At 44.1% G+C, this 19,040-nt stretch overlaps 1 pseudogene across 1 annotated transcript; it reads left to right on the top strand.

Annotated features, from left to right (window-relative positions):
• The first annotated feature begins 6,377 nt into the window (after nt 1–6,377).
• LOC110520801 (small ribosomal subunit protein mS29-like) lies at nt 6,378–18,928 on the top strand (annotated as a pseudogene). The gene is made up of 12 exons (XR_016492573.1): nt 6,378–6,494; nt 13,190–13,303; nt 13,392–13,493; nt 13,563–13,671; nt 15,299–15,391; nt 15,483–15,613; nt 17,031–17,111; nt 17,552–17,716; nt 17,879–17,938; nt 18,025–18,117; nt 18,327–18,441; nt 18,525–18,928. The product of XR_016492573.1 is annotated as a small ribosomal subunit protein mS29-like (transcript).
• The last annotated feature ends 112 nt before the right edge of the window (nt 18,929–19,040 follow it).

The raw sequence follows: 19,040 nt of genomic DNA on the forward strand, positions 1-19,040 counted from the left end.
GTTCGGATGATTGGGTAGGACAGTTGTAAAATAGCACCGGAGAAGAAGGCCGTCGTTTTACGTGTCCCCAACCAATTGTGTTTTTTTATTTGCGTTGTTTGTAACTTGTTTTTTTACTTATAATGTACATAATGTTGCCGCTACCGTCTCTTATGATCGAAAATAACTTCTGGACATCAGGACTGTGATTACTCACCACAGACTGGCAGAATCCTTTTTTTCCTTTAATGAGTCTGACGAGCACAATGCAAACGATATACTGCTTTCTCGGGAACAGAAAACGTTTGACCTCTGTCATTGCCAACAAAGGGTTTATAACAAAGTATTGAGATAAACGTTTGTTTTTGACCAAATACTTATTTTCCACCATAATTTGCAAATAAATTCATTAAAAATCCTACAATGTGATTTTCTGGATTTTTGCTCCCACAGTTGAGTTCCAGTTGAGTTCTTCAAACCAAGCTGCTTACTTATTGCAGACTCGGTCTTCCCAGCCTGGTGCAGGTCTACAATTTTGTTTCTGATGTACATTGACAGCTCTTTGGTCTTGGCCATAGTGGAGTTTGGAGTGTGACTGTTTGAGGTTGTGGACAGGTGTCTTTTATACTGATAACAAGTTCAAACAGGTGCCATTAATACAGGTAACGAGTGGAGGACAGAGGAGCCTCTTAAATAAGAAGTTACAGGTCTGTGAAAGCCAGAAATCTTGCTTGTTTGTAGGTGACCAAATACTTATTGTGTACGACATCGTCAGTGCACTTTCTAATGAACTCGCTCACCGAATCAGCGTATTCGTCAATGTTGTTGTTGGACGCAATACGGAACATATCTCAATCCACGTGATCGAAGCAGTCTTGAAGCGTGGAATCAGATTGGTCGGACCAGCGTTGAACAGACCTGAGCGCGGGAGCTTCTTGTTTTAGTTTCTGTCTGTAGGCAGGGAGCAACAAAATGGAGTCATGGTCAGCTTTTCCGAAAGGAGGTTGGGGGAGGGCCTTATATGCGTCGCGGAAGTTAGAATAACAATGATCCAGGGTTTTACCAGCCCTGGTTGCGCAATCGATATGCTGATACAATTTAGGGAGTCTTTTCAGATTAGCCTTGTTAAAATCCCCAGCTACAATGAGTGCAGCCTCAGGATATGTGGTTTCCAGTTTGCATAGAGTCAAATAAAGTTTGTTCAGGGCCATCGATGTGTCTGCTTGGGGGGGAATATATACGGCTGTGATTATAATCGAAGAGAATTCCCTTGGTAGGTAATGCGGTCGACATTTGATTGTGAGGAATTCTAAGTCAGGTGAACAGAAGGACTTGAGTTCCTGTATGTTGTTATGATCACACCACGTCTCGTTAACCATAAGTCATACCCCCCCGCCCCTCTTCTTACCGGAAAGATGCTTGTTTCTATCGGCGCGATGCGTGAAGAAACCAGCTAGGTGCACCGACTCCGTTAGCGTCTCTCGAGTTAGCCATGTTTCCGTGAAGCAAAGAACGTTAGTCTCTGATGTCTCTCTGGAATGCTACCCTTGCTCGGATTTCATCAACCTTGTTGGCAAGAGACTGGACATTGGCGAGTAGTATGCTAGGGAGTGGTGTGCGATGTGCCCGTCTCCGGAGCCTGACCAGAAGACCGCCTCGTTTGCCTCTCTTACGACGTCGTTGTTTTGGGTCGCCAGCTGGCATCCAATCCATTGTCCTGGGTGGAAGGCAGAACACAGGATACGCTTCGGGAAAGTCATATTCCTGGTTGTAATGATGGTGAGTTGCTCTTATATTTAGTAGTTCCTCCCGACTGTATGTAATAAAACCTAAGATTACCTGGGGTACCAATGTAAGAAATAACACGTAAAACAACAAAATACTGCATAGTTTCCTAGGAACGCGAAGCAAGGCGGCCATCTCTGTCGGCGCCGGTAAAGCACCGCCTTATCTCAGCTCACTGGTCACCATAGCAGCACCCACCCATAGCACACGCTCCAGCAGGTATATCTATCTCACTGGTCATCCACAAAGCTAATTCCTCCTTTGGCCGCCTTTCCTTAGTTCTCTGCTGCCAATGACTGGAATGAACTGCAAAAATCACTGAAGCTGGAGACCCATATCTCCCTCACTAACTTTAAGCACCAGCTATCAGAGCAGATCACTGCACCTGTATATAGCCCATCTGTAAATAGCCCATCCAACTACCTCATCCCCCATACTGTTATTTATTTTGCTCCTTTGCACCCCAGTATCTCTACTTGCACACTAATTTTCTGCACATGTATCACTCCAGTGTTTAATTGCTATATTGTAATTATTTCTCCACTATGGCCAATTTATTGCCTTACCTCCCTTATCCTACCTCATTTGCACACACTATATAGACTTTTTTCTATTGTATCATTGACTGCATGTTTGTTTATTCCATGTGTAACTCTGTTGTTTGTGTTGCACTGCTTGGCTTTATCTTGGCCAGGTCGCAGTTGAAAATGAGAACTTCTTCTCAGCTTGCCTACCTGTTTAAATAAAGGTGAAATAAAAATGTTAAAAACAATATACAGCAGTGGAGGCCGCTGAGGGGAGGCCGGTTCATAATAATGACTGGAAAGGAGCTAATAGAATGGCATTAAACACATGGAAACCATGTTTTATTTATTTGATACCATTCCACTATTCCGCTCCAGCCATTACCACGAGCCTGTCCTCCCCAATTAAGGTGCCACCATCCTCCTGTGGTTTCCATTATGTGTATATTTTGCATTTGTTAAATTATTTTGATGTGATATAAAAGTAAAGGGCTTTATTTTTCTAGTATCGCATTTGAGAATCGATTGGCGCTTAGAGGTTTTGGCTGCCAGAGCCAGTCTTCCTCTGAAAATAACAGAAGGTCCTTGGACCTTAAGGAGTAACGGGGAGGTTAGGCTCCTTAAGAGGACATCTTGAGCTAGTGCTAGCTATGAATACAGTGCCTTGCGAAAGTATTCGGCCCCCTTGAACTTTGCGACCTTTTGCCACATTTCAGGCTTCAAACATAAAGATATAAAACTGTAATTTTTTTGTGAAGAATCAACAAGTGGCACACAATCATGAAGTGGAACGACATTTATTGGATATTTCAAACTTTTTTAACAAATCAAAAACAGAAAAATTGGGCGTGCAAAATTATTCAGCCCCCTTAAGTTAATACTTTGTAGCGCCACCTTTTGCTGCGATTACAGCTGAAAGTCGCTTGGGGTATGTCTCTATCAGTTTTGCACATCGAGAGACTGACATTTTTTCCCATTCCTCCTTGCAAAACAGCTCGAGCTCAGTGAGGTTGGATGGAGAGCATTTGTGAACAGCAGTTTTCAGTTCTTTCCACAGATTCTCGATTGGATTCAGGTCTGGACTTTGACTTGGCCATTCTAACACCTGGATATGTTTATTTTTGAACCATTCCATTGTAGATTTTGCTTTATGTTTTGGATCATTGTCTTGTTGGAAGACAAATCTCCGTCCCAGTCTCAGGTCTTTTGCAGACTCCATCAGGTTTTCTTCCAGAATGGTCCTGTATTTGGCTCCATCCATCTTCCCATCAATTTTAACCATCTTCCCTGTCCCTGCTGAAGAAAATCAGGCCCAAACCATGATGCTGCCACCACCATGTTTGACAGTGGGGATGGTGTGTTCAGCTGTGTTGCTTTTACGCCAAACATAACGTTTTGCATTGTTGCCAAAAAGTTCAATTTTGGTTTCATCTGACCAGAGCACCTTCTTCCACATGTTTGGTGTGTCTCCCAGGTGGCTTGTGGCAAACTTTAAACAACACTTTTTATGGATATCTTTAAGAAATGGCTTTCTTCTTGCCACTCTTCCATAAAGGCCAGATTTGTGCAATATACGACTGATTGTTGTCCTATGGACAGAGTCTCCCACCTCAGCTGTAGATCTCTGCAGTTCATCCAGAGTGATCATGGGCCTCTTGGCTGCATCTCTGATCAGTCTTCTCCTTGTATGAGCTGAAAGTTTAGAGGGACGGCCAGGTCTTGGTAGATTTGCAGTGGTCTGATACTCCTTCCATTTCAATATTATCGCTTGCACAGTGCTCCTTGGGATGTTTAAAGCTTGGGAAATCTTTTTGTATCCAAATCCGGCTTTAAACCTCTTCACAACAGTATCTCGGACCTGCCTGGTGTGTTCCTTGTTCTTCATGATGCTCTCTGCGCTTTTAACGGACCTCTGAGACTATCACAGTGCAGGTGCATTTATACGGAGACTTGATTACACACAGGTGGATTGTATTTATCATCATTAGTCATTTAGGTCAACATTGGATCATTCAGAGATCCTCACTGAACTTCTGGAGAGAGTTTGCTGCACTGAAAGTAAAGGGGCTGAATAATTTTGCATGCCCAATTTTTCAGTTTTTGATTTGTTAAAAAAGTTTGAAATATCCAATAAATGTCGTTCCACTTCATGATTGTGTCCCACTTGTTGTTGATTCTTCACAAAAAAATACAGTTTTTACATATCTTTATGTTTGAAGCCTGAAATGTGGCAAAAGGTCGCAAAGTTCAAGGGGGCCGAATACTTTCGCAAGGCACTGTATACTGTATGATACCTGACATAGTATTTAGTTCAGGTTTAGGTATGTGTACAGTATGATACCAAATGATCATGTCCAGCATGGACCCCTGTCCAAAGAACAACTACTCAGCAGATATGACGATGTATTCAACAGGCCCGTTGAATCAGTGCCTGGGGAGGTACACTTTGAATTGGATGAGAGCATCAGTCCAGTGTGCTCCTCGCAATGTGCCCATTGCAATGTGAAGGCCCAGCTGGACAAGGCGCAGATGGCCACATGACATCTGTGACTAAACCAACTGACTGGATCAGCAATATGGTCATAGTGAAAAAAACAGAGAAGCTGAGGGTCTGCATCGACCCAAAGCATCTGAACCAAGCACTGAAACGATCCCACTACATCATGCCGACACTAGAGGATGTCCTCTATAAGCTTCCAAAGGCCAGGATTTTCACCTTGGTGGATGCCCGAGATGCATTCCTTCAATGCAAGCTGGACGAAGAAAGCAGCTTCATGACTACCTTCTGGACCCCTGGGGTGGGAAACGCTGGCTCAAGCTCCCGTTTGGTGTCTCAGTGGCGCCTGAGGTATACCAACGCAAGCAGCACGAGTTACTGGCTGGGCTCAAGGGCATTGAACCCATAGCCGGTGATGTCCTGATCGTAGGCTGTGGTGACACAGACGAAGAAGCAGAACGTATTCATGATGTGAAGCTCCTGGCACTGATGGAGCGCTGCCGATCAGTTAAGCTTGGCCTTGGCCAGAAGAAGCTGCAGTTCAAGGTGAAAGATGTCCACTTCCATGGTCGCATTCTCTCGGCCAAAGGCCCGAAGCCGGACCTTGACAAAGACAGAGTGATCCTCGACAAGCCAAACCCGTCTGATGCAAAAGGAGTACAGCTTCTCATCGGCTTTGCAAACTATCTTGCAAAGTTCATGCCACACCTATCAACAGTCTGTGAGCCTCTGAGCCGGTTGCTGGACAAAGACAAGTATTTCAAGTATTTTTTACTTAAGTAGTTTACACCACTGACAATGACTCACCATATTCCAGAAGCACAATCAACACCTCTAGTCAGGTGTTGAAAACTAGTATGAGCTATACACTATGGTGCAATGCATCAGATTATTGTTTATTAAATGTGTTAATGTGTTTGTACCTGTCCCTATTCAAATAAACCAGAAAATACCACATTCACCATTATAAAGCAGTTAAGTTCTGCCACGGTTTGAGGAAAGAAAGATAGTTGGGGAAATCCCATGTCTAGAGAATCCTGTAGTAGTCTATCAGTTTTTCTGTGATGAAAATAAATCTGTTATTGAACGTTTTCCTGCAATGGTTCCTCATTCTCAAAGTGTCACTTTCTCCTCAACGTGCCAAGGCATTACTTTAGGACTCAGGAGTGAGGAAAGGACTTGGTAAGAAAGGGCCTTAAACCTACCCTTTCTGTAACAGACGCTTAAAACTAGCGTGTGTTAATTGATAGAATGCTTCAGATTGTTTATTCAATGTGTCAATGTTGGAAGAATAGGCATGACTCCCACTCACAATGGTTCTCTGGAAGGTTTTTACTCAACACCCCTCTATGGAAGTCATTAGACATTAGAAGTTAAAGGAGGATGTTTCTCAGTAATCGCCCACATTTCTTTATCATTCCATAACATCAGGAAGTAGTCAGTACCATGGAATAACTGAAGACGAGTAGGCGGCCAGTATGTTGCAATAAGCCTTAGGGAATTATTAACAGAACGGTGTTTCTGAAGAATTTATGTGTGATTCCCCACCCATCTTAAAGTGTCAATCCGCAGTTGAAACAATAACCAAACGTCTTCCCTGGCCCTGTTTTGGTAAAAAGCTGAGGGATAGGGCTGGATAAATGTAACCACTCTTAAATTTACAGACAGAGCTATGGATGCAAGGACTGACCGTCCAGGATATCAAAATGGTAAGTTATAGTGTTTGTGTACTTTTACTATGTTTACAAACATTGGAGTAAAAACAAGCTTTTATTTTGTGTTCGGATGATTGGGTAGGACAGTTGTAAAATAGCACCGGAGAAGAAGGCCGTCGTTTTACGTGTCCCCAACCAATTGTGTTTTTTTTATTTGCGTTTTTAACTTGTTTTTTTACTTATAATGTACATAATGTTGCCGCTACCGTCTCTTATGATCGAAAATAACTTCTGGACATCAGGACTGTGATTACTCACCACAGACTGGCAGAATCCTTTTTTTCCTTTAATGAGTCTGACGAGCATAATGCAAACGATATACTGCTTTCTCGGGAACAGAAAACGTTTGACCTCTGTCATTGCCAACAAAGGGTTTATAACAAAGTATTGAGATAAACTTTTGTTTTTGACCAAATACTTATGTTTGGTCCTCCTTTTCCTGAAGTCCACAATCATCTCTTTAGTCTTGGTTACGTTGAGAGATAGGTTGTTATTCTGGCACCACCCGGCCAGGTCTCTGACCTCCTCCCTATAGGCTGTCTCGTTGTTGTCGGGGATCAGGCCTACCACTGTTGTGATGTCTGCAAACTTGATAATGGTGTTGGAGTCGTGCCTGGCCACGCAGTCGTGGGTGAACAGGGAGTACAGGAGGGGACTGAGCACGCATCCCTGAGGGGCTCGTGTTGAGGATCAGTGTGGCAGATGTGTCGTTACCTCCCTTTACCTCCTGGGGGCGGCCCGTCAGGAAGTCCAGGATCCAGTTGCAGAGGGAGGTGTTTAGCTTATTGATGAGCTCTGAAGGCACTATGGCGTTGAATGCTGAGCTATAGTCAATGAATAGCATTCTCACATACAGTGGGGCAAAAAAGTATTTAGTCAACCACCAATTGTGCAAGTTCTCCCACTTAAAAAGATGAGAGATGCCTGTAATTTTCTTCATAGGTACACTTCAACTATGACAGACAAAATGAGAAGAAAAAATACAGAAAATCACATTGTAGGATTTTTAATGAATTTATTTGCAAATTATGGTGGAAAATAAGTATTTGGTCAATAACAAAAGTTTATCTCAATACTTTGTTATATACCCTTTGTTGGCAATGACAGAGGTCAAACGTTTTCTGTAAGTCTTCACAAGGTTTTCACACACTGTTGCTGGTATTTTGGCCCATTCCTCCATGCAGATCTCCTCTAGAGCAGTGATGTTTTGGGGCTGTTGCTGGGCAACACGGACTTTCAACTCCCTCCAAAGATTTTCTATGGGGTTGAGATCTGGAGACTGACTAGGCCACTCCAGGACCTTGAAATGCTTCTTACGAAGCCACTCCTTCGTTACCCGGTGGTGTGTTTGGGATCATTGTCATGCTGAAAGACCCAGCCACGTTTCATCTTCAATGCCCTTGCTGATGGAAGGAGGTTTTCCCTCAATATCTCACGATACATGGCCCCATTCATTCTTTCCTTTACACGGATCAGTTGTCCTGGTCCCTTTGCGGAAAAACAGCCCCAAAGCATGATGTTTCCACCCCCATGCTTCACAGTAGGTATGGTGTTCTTTGGAAGCAACTCAGCATTCTTTGTCCTCCAAACACGACGAGTTGAGTTTTTACCAAAAAGTTCTTTTTTGGTTTCATCTGACCATAGGATATTCTCCCAATCTTCTTCTGGATCATCCAAATGCACTCTAGCAAACTTCAGACGGGCCTGGACATGTACTGGCTTAAGCAGGGGGACACGTCTGGCACTGCAGGATTTGAGTCCCTGTCGGCGTAGTGTGTTACTGATTGTAGGCTTTGTTACTTTGGTCCCAGCTCTCTGCAGGTCATTCACTAGGTCCCCCCGTGGGGTTCTGGGATTTTTGCTCACCGTTCTTGTGATCATTTTGACCCCACGGGGTGAGATCTTGCGTGGAGCCCCAGATCGGGGGAGATTATCAGTGGTCTTGTATGTCTTCCATTTCCTAATAACTGCTCCCACAGTTGATTTCTTCAAACCAAGCTGCTTACCTATTGCAGATTCAGTCTTCCCAGCCTGGTGCAGGTCTACAATTTTGTTTCTGGTGTCCTTTGACAGCTCTTTGGTCTTTGCCATAGTGGAGTTTGGAGTGTGAGTGTTTGAGGTTGTGGACAGGTGTCTTTTTATACTGATAACAAGTTCAAACAGGTGCCATTAATACAGGTAACGAGTGGAGAACAGAGGAGCCTCTTAAAGAAGAAGTTACAGGTCTGTGAGAGCCAGAAATCGTGCATTTTCCACCATAATTTGCAAATAATTTCATTAAAAATTCTACAATGTGATTTTCTGGATTTTTTTCCCCTAATTTTGTCTGTCATAGTTGAAGTGTACCTATGATGAAAATTACAGGCCTCTCATCTTTTTAAGTGGGAGAACTTGCACAATTGGTGGCTGACTAAATACTTTTTTAGCCCCACTGTATGAGATGAGTAATGTAGGGTATGTAAACATGATATTAAGTAGCATTGTTTAAAGTGGTTAGTGATATATTTTACATCAATTTCCATTATTAAAGTGGCTGTAGTTGAGTCAGTGTGTTGGCAGCAGCCACTCAATGTTAGTGGTGGCTGTTTAACAGTCTGATGGCCTTGAAATAGAAGCTGTTTTTCAGTCTCTCGGTCCCTGCTTTGATGCACCTGTACTGACCTCGCCTTCTGGATGATAGCGGGGTGAACAGGCAGTGGCTCGGGTGGTTGTTGTCCTTGATGATCTTTATGGCCTTCCTGTGACATCGGGTGGTTTAGGTGTCCTGGAGGGCAGGTAGTTTGCCCCCGGTGATGCGTTGTGCAGACCTCACTACCCACTGGAGAGCCTTATGGTTGTGGGCGGAGCAGTTGCCGTACCAGGCGGTGATACAGCCCGACAGGATGCTCTCGATTGTGCATCTGTAGAAGTTTGTGAGTGCTTTTGTTGACAAGCCAAATTTCTTCAGCCTCCTGAGGTTGAAGAGGCGCCTTCTTCACGACGCTGTCTCTGTGGGTGGACCAAATCAGTTTGTCCGTGATGTGTACGCCGAGGAACTTAACTTACTAACCTCTCCACTACTGTCCCGTCGATGTGGATAGGGGGGTGCTCCCTCTGCTATTTCCTGAAGTCCACAATCATCTCCTTTGTTTTGTTGACGTTGAGTGTGAGGTTATTTTCCTGACACCACACTCCGAGGGCCCTCACCTCCTCCCTGTAGGCCGTCTCGTCGTTGTTGGTAATCAAGCATACCACTGTAGTGTCGTCCGCAAACTTGATGATTGAGTTGGAGGCATGCATGGCCACACAGTCGTGGGTGAACAGGGAGTACAGGAGAGGTCTCAGAGCGCACCCTTGTGGGGCCCCAGTGTTGAGGATCAGCGGGGTGGAGATGTTACCTACCCTCACCACCTGTTGGTGGCCCGTCAGGAAGTCGAGTACCCAGTTGCGCAGGGTCTCGAGCTTGATGACGAGTTTGGAGGGTACTATGGTGTTAAATGCTGAGCTGTAGTCGATGAACAGCATTCTCACATAGGTATTCCTCTTGTCCAGATGGGTTAGGGCAGTGTGGTTGCGATTGCATCGTCTGTGGACCTATTTGGGCGGTAAGCAAATTGGAGTGGGTCTAGGGTGTCAGGTAGGGTGGAGGTGATATGGTCCTTGACTAGTCTCTCAAAGCACTTCATGATGACGGAACTGAGTCATTTAGCTCAGTTACCTTAGTTTTCTTGAGAACAGGGACAATGGTGGCCCTCTTGAAGCATGTGGGAACAGCAGACTGGGATAAGGCTCGATTAAATATGTCCGTAAACACACCAGCCAACTGGTCTGCGCATGTTCTGAGGACGTGGCTGGGGATGCCGTCTGTTCCTACAGCCTTGCGAGGGTTAACACGTTTAATGTTTAACTCACATCGGCTGCAGTGAAGGAGATTCCGCAGGTTTTGGTTGCGGGCTGTGTCAGTAGCACTGTATTGTCCTCAAAGCGGGCAAAAAAGTGATTTAGTCTGTCTGGGAGCAAGACATCCTGGTCTGCGACGGGGCTGGTTTTCTTTTTGTAATCCGTGATTGACTGTAGACCCTGCCACATACCTCTTGTGTCTGAGCCGTTGAATTGCGACTCTACTTTGACTCTATACTGGCGCTTAGCTTGTTTGATTGCCTTGTGGAGGGAATAGCTACACTGTTTGTATTCGGTCATGTTTCCGGTCACCTTGCCCTGGTTAAAAGCAGTGGTTCGCGCTTTCAGTTTCACGCGAATACTGCCATCAATCCACGGTTTCTTTTTTGGGAATGTTTTAATCGTTGCTATGGGTACGACATCGTCAATGCACTTTCTAATGAACTCGCTCACCGAACCGGCGTATTCGTCAATGTTGTTGTTGGACGCAATACGGAACATATCCCAATCCACGTGATCGAAGCAGTCTTGAAGCGTGGAATCAGATTGGTCGGACCAGCGTTGAACAGACCTGAGCGCGGGAGCTTCTTGTTTTAGTTTCTGTCTGTAGGCAGGGAGCAACAAAATGGAGTAGTGGTCAGCTTTTCCGAAAGGAGGTGGGGGGAGGGCCTTATATGCGTTGCGGAAGTTAGAATAACAATGATCCAGGGTTTTACCAGCCTTGGTTGCGCAATCGATATGCTGATACAATTTAGGGAGTCTTTTCAGATTAGCCTTGTTAAAATCCCCAGCTACAATGAATGCAGCCTCAGGATATGTGGTTTCCAGTTTGCATAGAGTCAAATAAAGTTTGTTCAGGGCCATCGATGTGTCTGCTTGGGGGGGAATACGGCTGTGATTATAATCGAAGAGAATTCCCTTGGTAGGTAATGCGGTCGACATTTGATTGTGAGGAATTCTAAGTCAGGTGAACGGAAGGACTTGAGTTCCTGTATGTTGTTATGATCACACTCGTTAATCATAAGGCATACCCCTCTTCTTACCAGAAAGATGCTTATTTCTATCGGCGCGATGTCTGAAGAAACCAGCTAGGTTCACCGACTCCGTTAGCGTCTCTCGAGTGAGCCATGTTTCTGTGAAGCAAAGAACGTTAGTCTCTGATGTCTCTCTGGAATGCTACCCTTGCTCGGATTTCATCAACCTTGTTGTCAAGAGACTGGACATTGGCGAGTAGTATGCTAGGGAGTGGTGAGTGATTTGCCCGTTTCCGGAGCCTGACCAGAAGACCGCCTCGTTTGCCTCTTTTACGACGTCGTTGTTTTGGGTCGCCGGCTGGCATCCAATCCATTGTCCTGGGTGGAAGGCAGAACACAGGATACGCTTCGGGAAAGTCATATTCCTGGTTGTAATGATGGTGAGTTGCTCTTATATTTAGTAGTTCCTCCCGACTGTATGTAATAAAACCTAAGATTACCTGGGGTACCAATACCAATACTGCATAGTTTCCTAGGAACGCGAAACAAGGCGGCCATCTCTGTCGGCACCGGTAAAGCACCGCCTTATCTCAGCTCACTGGTCACCATAGCAGCACCCACCCATAGCACGCGCTCCAGCAGGTATATCTCACTGGTCATCCCCAAAGCTAATTCCTCCTTTGGCCGCCTTTCCTTACAGTTTTCTGCTGCCAATGACTGGAATGAACTGCAAAAATCACTGAAGCTGGAGACCCATATCTCCCTCACTAACTTTAAGCACCAGCTATCAGAGCAGATCACTGCATCTGTAAATAGCCCATCCAGCTACCTCATCCCCAATACTGTTATTTATTTTGCTCCTTTGTACCCCAGTATCTCTACTTGCACACTCATTTTCTGCACATTTATCACTCCAGTGTTTAATTTCTATATTGTAATTATTTCTCCACCATAGCCTATTTATTGCCTTACCTCCCTTATCCTACCTCGTTTGCACACACTGTATATATACTTTTTTCTATTGTATAATTGACTGCATGTTTGTTTATTCCATGTGTAACTCTGTTGTTTGTGTCGCACTGCTTGGCTTTATCTTGGCCAGGTCACAGTTGAAAATGAGAACTTCTTCTCAACTAGCCTAACTGGTTAAATAAAAATATACAGCAGTGGAGGCCGCTGAGGGGAGGCCGGTTCATAATAATGACTGGAAAGGAGCTAATGGAATGGCATTAAACACATGGAAACCATGTTTTATTTATTTGATACCATTCCACTTATTCCATTCCAGCCATTACCACGAGCCTGTCCTCCCCAATTAAGGTGCCACCATCCTCCTGTGGTGTACAGTATGTGTATATTTTGCATTTGTTAAATTATTTTGATGTGATATAAAAGTAAAGGGCTTTATTTTTCTAGTATCGCATTTGAGAATCGATTGGCGCTTAGAGGTTTTGACTGCCAGAGCCAGTCTACCTCTGAAAATAACAGAAGGTCCTTGGACCTTAAGGAGTAACGGGGAGGTTAGGCTCCTTAAGAGGACATCTTGAGCTAGTGCTAGCTATGAATATTTATTAACATTTAAGATGCATTGGGATGTCAGTTTCCATGTGATCAATGCATTTTGAAAAGTCAGCGCTACATATACAGTACATGTCTTTCTGGAGATGTCTTTCTGGTACTAGTAAAAATGTGTTTTGTGCTTCACCACTGTACTGTAGTTCATTCTAACGGTCCTAAATTCTAGAACACTGCTGTGCTTAGGCGTACACGTTTTGGACTATGATAGACGCTCTACACCTGCCTCTTACCTGTGGAATGTGATGATGTCACGGACAGGTAGCGCAGGTGCGGCCGCTCCATGGCAGTGGGTGTGGCCAGCAGCAGGTGGCGGTTGGCATGGAGATGAGACCGGAGACATTCTCCATCTTCAGAACACAGGAGAACGACCCGGTAGGTGGAATAATCAACCACACTTTATTCTGTAGCATGTGGTAATAAGTGTGGAGGGTACTGATGTTTCATCTCCCTCTGTCCCCAGGCCTGTCAGTCAGAACAGCACCTAGGGCAGTACTACACTGTGCCCCCCTCCCACTTCCACACTGTCTTCCCCCATGGCCTGCCTCCACGATACCAACAACAGGTAGTGTGTGTGTGTGTGTGTGTGTGTGTGTGTGTTACAGTATGACTGACTGTCTGTACCCATGTCCAGGTGAAGACGTTTAACGAGGGCTGTGTGATGGTGAGGCAGCCAGCTCTGGAGCTGATATCTCACCTGAAAAGAGCTGACTACAGCAAGCCCACCCTGCGCTACCTACTCTGTATCCTACCCTACCTAATATACCTGATCACACCTCAGTGTACCTTTACACATTTAATATACAGTCGTGGCCAAAACATTTGAGAATGACACAGATATTAATTTCCACAAAGTTTGCTGCTTCAGTGTCTTCAGATATTTTTGTCATATGTTGCTATGGAATACTGAAGTATAATTACAAGCATTTCATAAGTGTCAAACGCTTTTATTGACAATTACCAGAAGTTGATGCAAAGAGTCAATATTTGCAGTGTTGACCCTTCTTTTTCAAGACCTCTGAAATCTGCCCTGGCTTGCTGTCAATTAACTTCTGGGCCACATCCTGACTGATGGCAGCCCATTCTTGCATAATCAATGCTTGGAGTTTGTCCGAATTTGTGGGGTTTTGTTTGTCCACCTGCCTCTTGAGGATTGACCACAAGTTCTCAATGGGATTAAGGTCTGGGGAGTTTCCTGGCAATGGACCCAAAATATCAATGTTTTGTTCCCTGAGCCACTTAGTTATCACTTTTGCCTTATGGCAAGGTGCTCCATCATGTTGGAAAAGGCATTGTTCATCACCAAACTGTTCCTGGATGGTTGGGAGAAGTTGCTCTCGGAGGATGTGTTGGTACCATTCTTCATTCATAGCTGTGTTCTTAGGCAAAATTGTGAGTGAGCCCACTCCCTTGGCTGAGAAGCAACCCCACACATGAATGGTCTCAGGATGCTTTACGGTTGGCATGACACAGGACTGATGGTAGCGCTCACCTTGTCTTCTCCGGACAAGCTTTTTTTCCGGATGTCCCAAACAATCGGAAAGGGGATTCATCAGAGAAAATGACCTTTTGCAGAATATCAGTCTGTCCATGATGTTTTTCCTGAAGAGAAGTGGCTTCTTTGCTGCCCTTCTTGACACCAGGCCATCCTCCAAAAGTCTTCGCCTCACTGTGCGTGCAGATACACACACGCCTGCTGCCATTCCTGAGCAAGCTCTGTACTGGTGGTGCCCCGATCCCGCAGCTGAATCAACTTTAGGAGATGGTCCGGGCGCTTGCTGGACTTTCTTGGGTGCCCAGAAGCCTTCTTCACAACAATTGAACCGCTCTCCTTGAAGTTCTTGATGATCCGATAAATGGTTGATTTAGGTGCAATATTACTGGCAGCAATATCCTTGCCTGTGAAGCCCTTTTTGTGCAAAGCAATGATGACGGCACGTGTTTCCTTGCAGGTAAGCATCTGTTATTTGAACTCAATCAACATAACAGAGTGATCTTCAGCCTTGTCCTCGTCAACACTCACACCTGTGTTAACGAGAGAATCACTAACATTATGTCAGCTGGTCCTTTTGTGGCAGGGCTGAAATGCAGTGGAAATGTTTTTTTGGGGATTCATTTAATTTGCATTGCAAAGAGGGACTTTGCAATTAATTGCAGTTCATCTGATCACTCTTCATAACATTCTGGAGTATATGCAAATTGCCATGCCATCATACAAACTGAGGCAGCAAACTTTGTGGAAATGAATGTGTCATTCTCAAAACTTTTGGCCACGACTGTACACAGTCATCCCTGTACCTCTCTATGACCTGTGTTGTCTACCTGTATTGTGTTGAATTATGTTGGTGTTGACCTTGACTGGTTGTGTAGATGGGGTGAAGGGCAGAGGGAAGACCATGTCTCTCTGTCAAACTGTCCACTACTGCTCCACACAAGGATGGCTAGTACTACACATACCAGATGGTGAGTAACACACACACACCCCGACGTGGCATACACACAGACACACAAAATAATGATGATGATGATGATGATAATAATCTCCTCTCTATAGCCCACCTGTGGGTGAAGAACTGTAAGGAGCTGTTGCCCTCCTCCTACCACGCCTCCCGCTTTGACCAGCCAATACAGGCCTCCAACTGGCTACGCAACTTCAGAACCACCAATGAACACTTCCTCTCCAAGGTAGCCCCTCCTCCTCAGATAGATAGTGGGCGCCAGGTACAGTGCCTGTCAAAAGTTTGGACACACGGTGTGCAAAACTGTCAAGGCTTTGCACACCGTACAAACCCAAAAAGCTGTAATCACTTTTTGGGTTACTACATGATTCCATATGTTATTACATAGTTTTGATGTCTTCACTATTATTCTACAATGTGGAAAATAGTAAAAGAAAGAAAGAAAGAAACCCTGGAATGAGTAGGTGTGTCCAAACCTTTGACTGGCACTGTATGTGTTGCCTGTAGGAACACATCTAGGATCAGTTTACCATCCCCTAATCCTAACATTAGAAGTAAGATACAGTGCCTTCAGAAACTATTCACACACCTAGACTTTTTCCACATTTTGTTGTTACAAAGCCGGATTAAAATTGATTTAATTGTTGTTTTTTGTCAACGATCTACACAAGTTCTCAAAGTGGAAGAAACATTTTATTTTTTTAATTCATGGAAAATAAAAAAATTAATATTTTGATTTGAGTTAATACATGTCAATCACATTTGGCTGCAATTACAGCTGTGAGTCTTTCTGGGTAAGTCTCAGAGCTTTGCATACCTGGATTGTACCATATTTGCCTAATATTTAAAAAAGGAACATTCAACGTCATCTTTGTAAGCAATTCCAGTGTATATGAAACTTTGTTTGTTTCACAGTGTCGGTTTCTTTTTATCCTAAAAAAACTCCAGAGGCCTTGCCGATGACAAGTATACCCATAACATGATGCAGCCACCACCACTCTTGAAAATATGACATGATACTCAGTGATGTGTTTGTTGTGTTGGATTTACCCCAAACAACACTTTGCATTCAGGACAAAAAGTTAATTTCATACCACATTTTTTCAGTATTACTTTAGTGCCTTATTGCAAACAGGATGGCTTCCTTCTTTTCACTCTATCAATTATGTTAGTATTGTGAAATAACTACTATGTTGATCCATCCTCCGTTATCTCCTATCACAGCCTTTAAACTCAAACTTTATTTAAATCACGATTCGCCTCATGGTGAAATCCCTGAGCGGTTCCTGCCTCTCCGGAAACTATGTTAGGATTGCCGCCTGTATCGTTGTGGGTTTAATTTTACACTTTGGATGGTGCATCAATAATAGCTCCACCATACTCAAAGGGATATTCAATGTCTGTTTTATTTGTATATTTACCCAACTACCAATAGGTGCCCTTTGTGAACCACAGGAAAAGCACCATGGCCTTTGGTTGAATCTGTGCTTGAAATTCATTGTTTGACTTAGGAACCTTACTGATAATTGTGTGTGTGGGGTACAGAGATGTCATTTTAAATACTATTGCACACAGTTGTTAAGCATATTTTTACTCCTTGAGGCATCCTGTATTCGTGACTGTGTCTCCCCTTGTTGTTTTAGATCAAGTTGAGGCAGCGGTAGGTGTGGACTAAAAGAGAGAGCACTGAGGAGGGACGGCCACTAGGGGAGCTGGTGGACATGGTGAGTCCAGTGTCAACGTGCCCTTTATTAAGGCGTCAGCATCCTTCAGTTTGGCCGAACGAGTGTGCTCGCATGCTCCCTTAAGACCTTCACTTGAAAAATGAGTGTTAATAGTGCTGTTTGTCCATTTTTGAGATGCCGTAGTCAGAATTAATCTAAAATAACTTAATCTGTTATGACGTTTTTGCCAAGGCGATCTTAGTCATGCAATTTTATATTTAACTAAGATGTATTGTGCAGTATTTTTCAATAAAAAAATTTGCATGAAAACAAGTAATCTCTTGTTGAATGACAACAAAGACTTTATTGCAGAATCCCTACTGTTTTCATGTGGAAGCCTTGCGTCTGGGCTCCAGTTCTGAAACATAATTGGTTCAGTGCACTTCTCTTAAGAATCTCATACCACGTATCATTGTTAAGCTGTGCTTTTTTCTCCCCAGGGAGTGTCTCGTGTGAAGAGCAGCAGTGATGTGGTGGGGGCAGTTCTAAAGGAGCTGAGGCTACAGGCTGGGGGGACAGAGGGGGGCTTCAGGCTGGCTGTGGCTGTTGATGGAGTCAACGGTCTCTGGGGAAGGACCACGCTCAAGAAGGAGGACAAGAGCCCTGTACTAATACACCTATACATTCATTCACCTCACTGTGGATCTATAAAAAATGTTGATTTCTATTGCTTCCATTTTTGCCTTTGTAATTTCTGTGTAAAGATTGCTTACTTGACTGACCTTTCTCTCCCCTGTCACTTTTCCCGTGTCTCTCCTCTCTGCCAGGTGGCTCCAGAGGAGTTGACGTTGGTTCATAACTTGAGGAAGATGATCAACAATGACTGGGTGAGAACTGCATGGTGGTTATCCTCTGTGTAATAGACATTAGACAATTGTGATTTACACCTCTGTTCCTCTCTCTCTCTCCTCAGTGTGGAGGGGCGGTCATCGCCACGCTGTCTCAGACAGGATCTCTCTACGCTCCAAGCTCTGCCTACCTGCCCCAGGAGCTGCTGGGAGAGGCAGTGGTCATGATTACACCCTGGTTAATGTTGTTGTATGTCCAGTCCAAAAACTACCTCTAACCCTTGGTGTCTATTGATCTGGGCTAACAAGGGAATGATGTAGATGTTTTTGGACAAGACCCTTCTGATGTGTTTATTTGACTGATGATGCATATAGAAACAGAAGTTCACATATTAAAAACATCTATCCTCTGTTCCTCCTACAGGAGGGCTTTGACAGCATGGACCCATTTATCCCAGTACCAGTCTCCCTCTACAGTGAGAAGGAGTTTGAGAGCTGTTACCTCTACTACCTGGACCGCCACTGGCTACAACACCCACACAGTAAGAGATATTCACTTTCACCACTGTTTGTGATGGTTTAGATTATGACATGTTGAACTGATTGAGAGATTTCTCTCTATAAGGTCAGACAGAGGAAGGGAAGAAAGAACTGATCTTCCTCAGCAACAGAAACCCTTCTGTACTGGAGAGACTGTGTGCCTTCCTGTAACATCACACATGGGCCCACACCCTCCCACTCACCCATAGAGATAGGACTCATCTTTATATCTGTGACAGCATGGGCAGTGCCATTGAGGCTATAACCCATAGGAATCCCCACTCAGTTGACTACTTTGACCACTTTAAAATGGCGGAAGCCCTCGATGGTGCTGCCCATGCGACATCAAGGCCACTAGCATTCTCTATGGGACAAACGCCAACAGACTCATACATGGATTATAACGTTGCAGTTGTGTATGTGTCCCTCCATAAATTATTCTGTTGTGATGCATGATAGTGTCTTTCATAATAAAAATATACATAAACAGTCAGATCTCATGTTCTCTTTTATATGAGCCAATACAGCCATTTTCTTCATGAAAAGTTAGTGATATTTGTCTTTTGAATATAGAGAGTACCTGACACAATGCACATAATTA

Source organism: Oncorhynchus mykiss, chromosome 3, assembly GCF_057628025.1.
Source record: "Oncorhynchus mykiss isolate SJ-2025 chromosome 3, ASM5762802v1, whole genome shotgun sequence".
Lineage (NCBI taxonomy): Eukaryota > Metazoa > Chordata > Actinopteri > Salmoniformes > Salmonidae > Oncorhynchus > Oncorhynchus mykiss.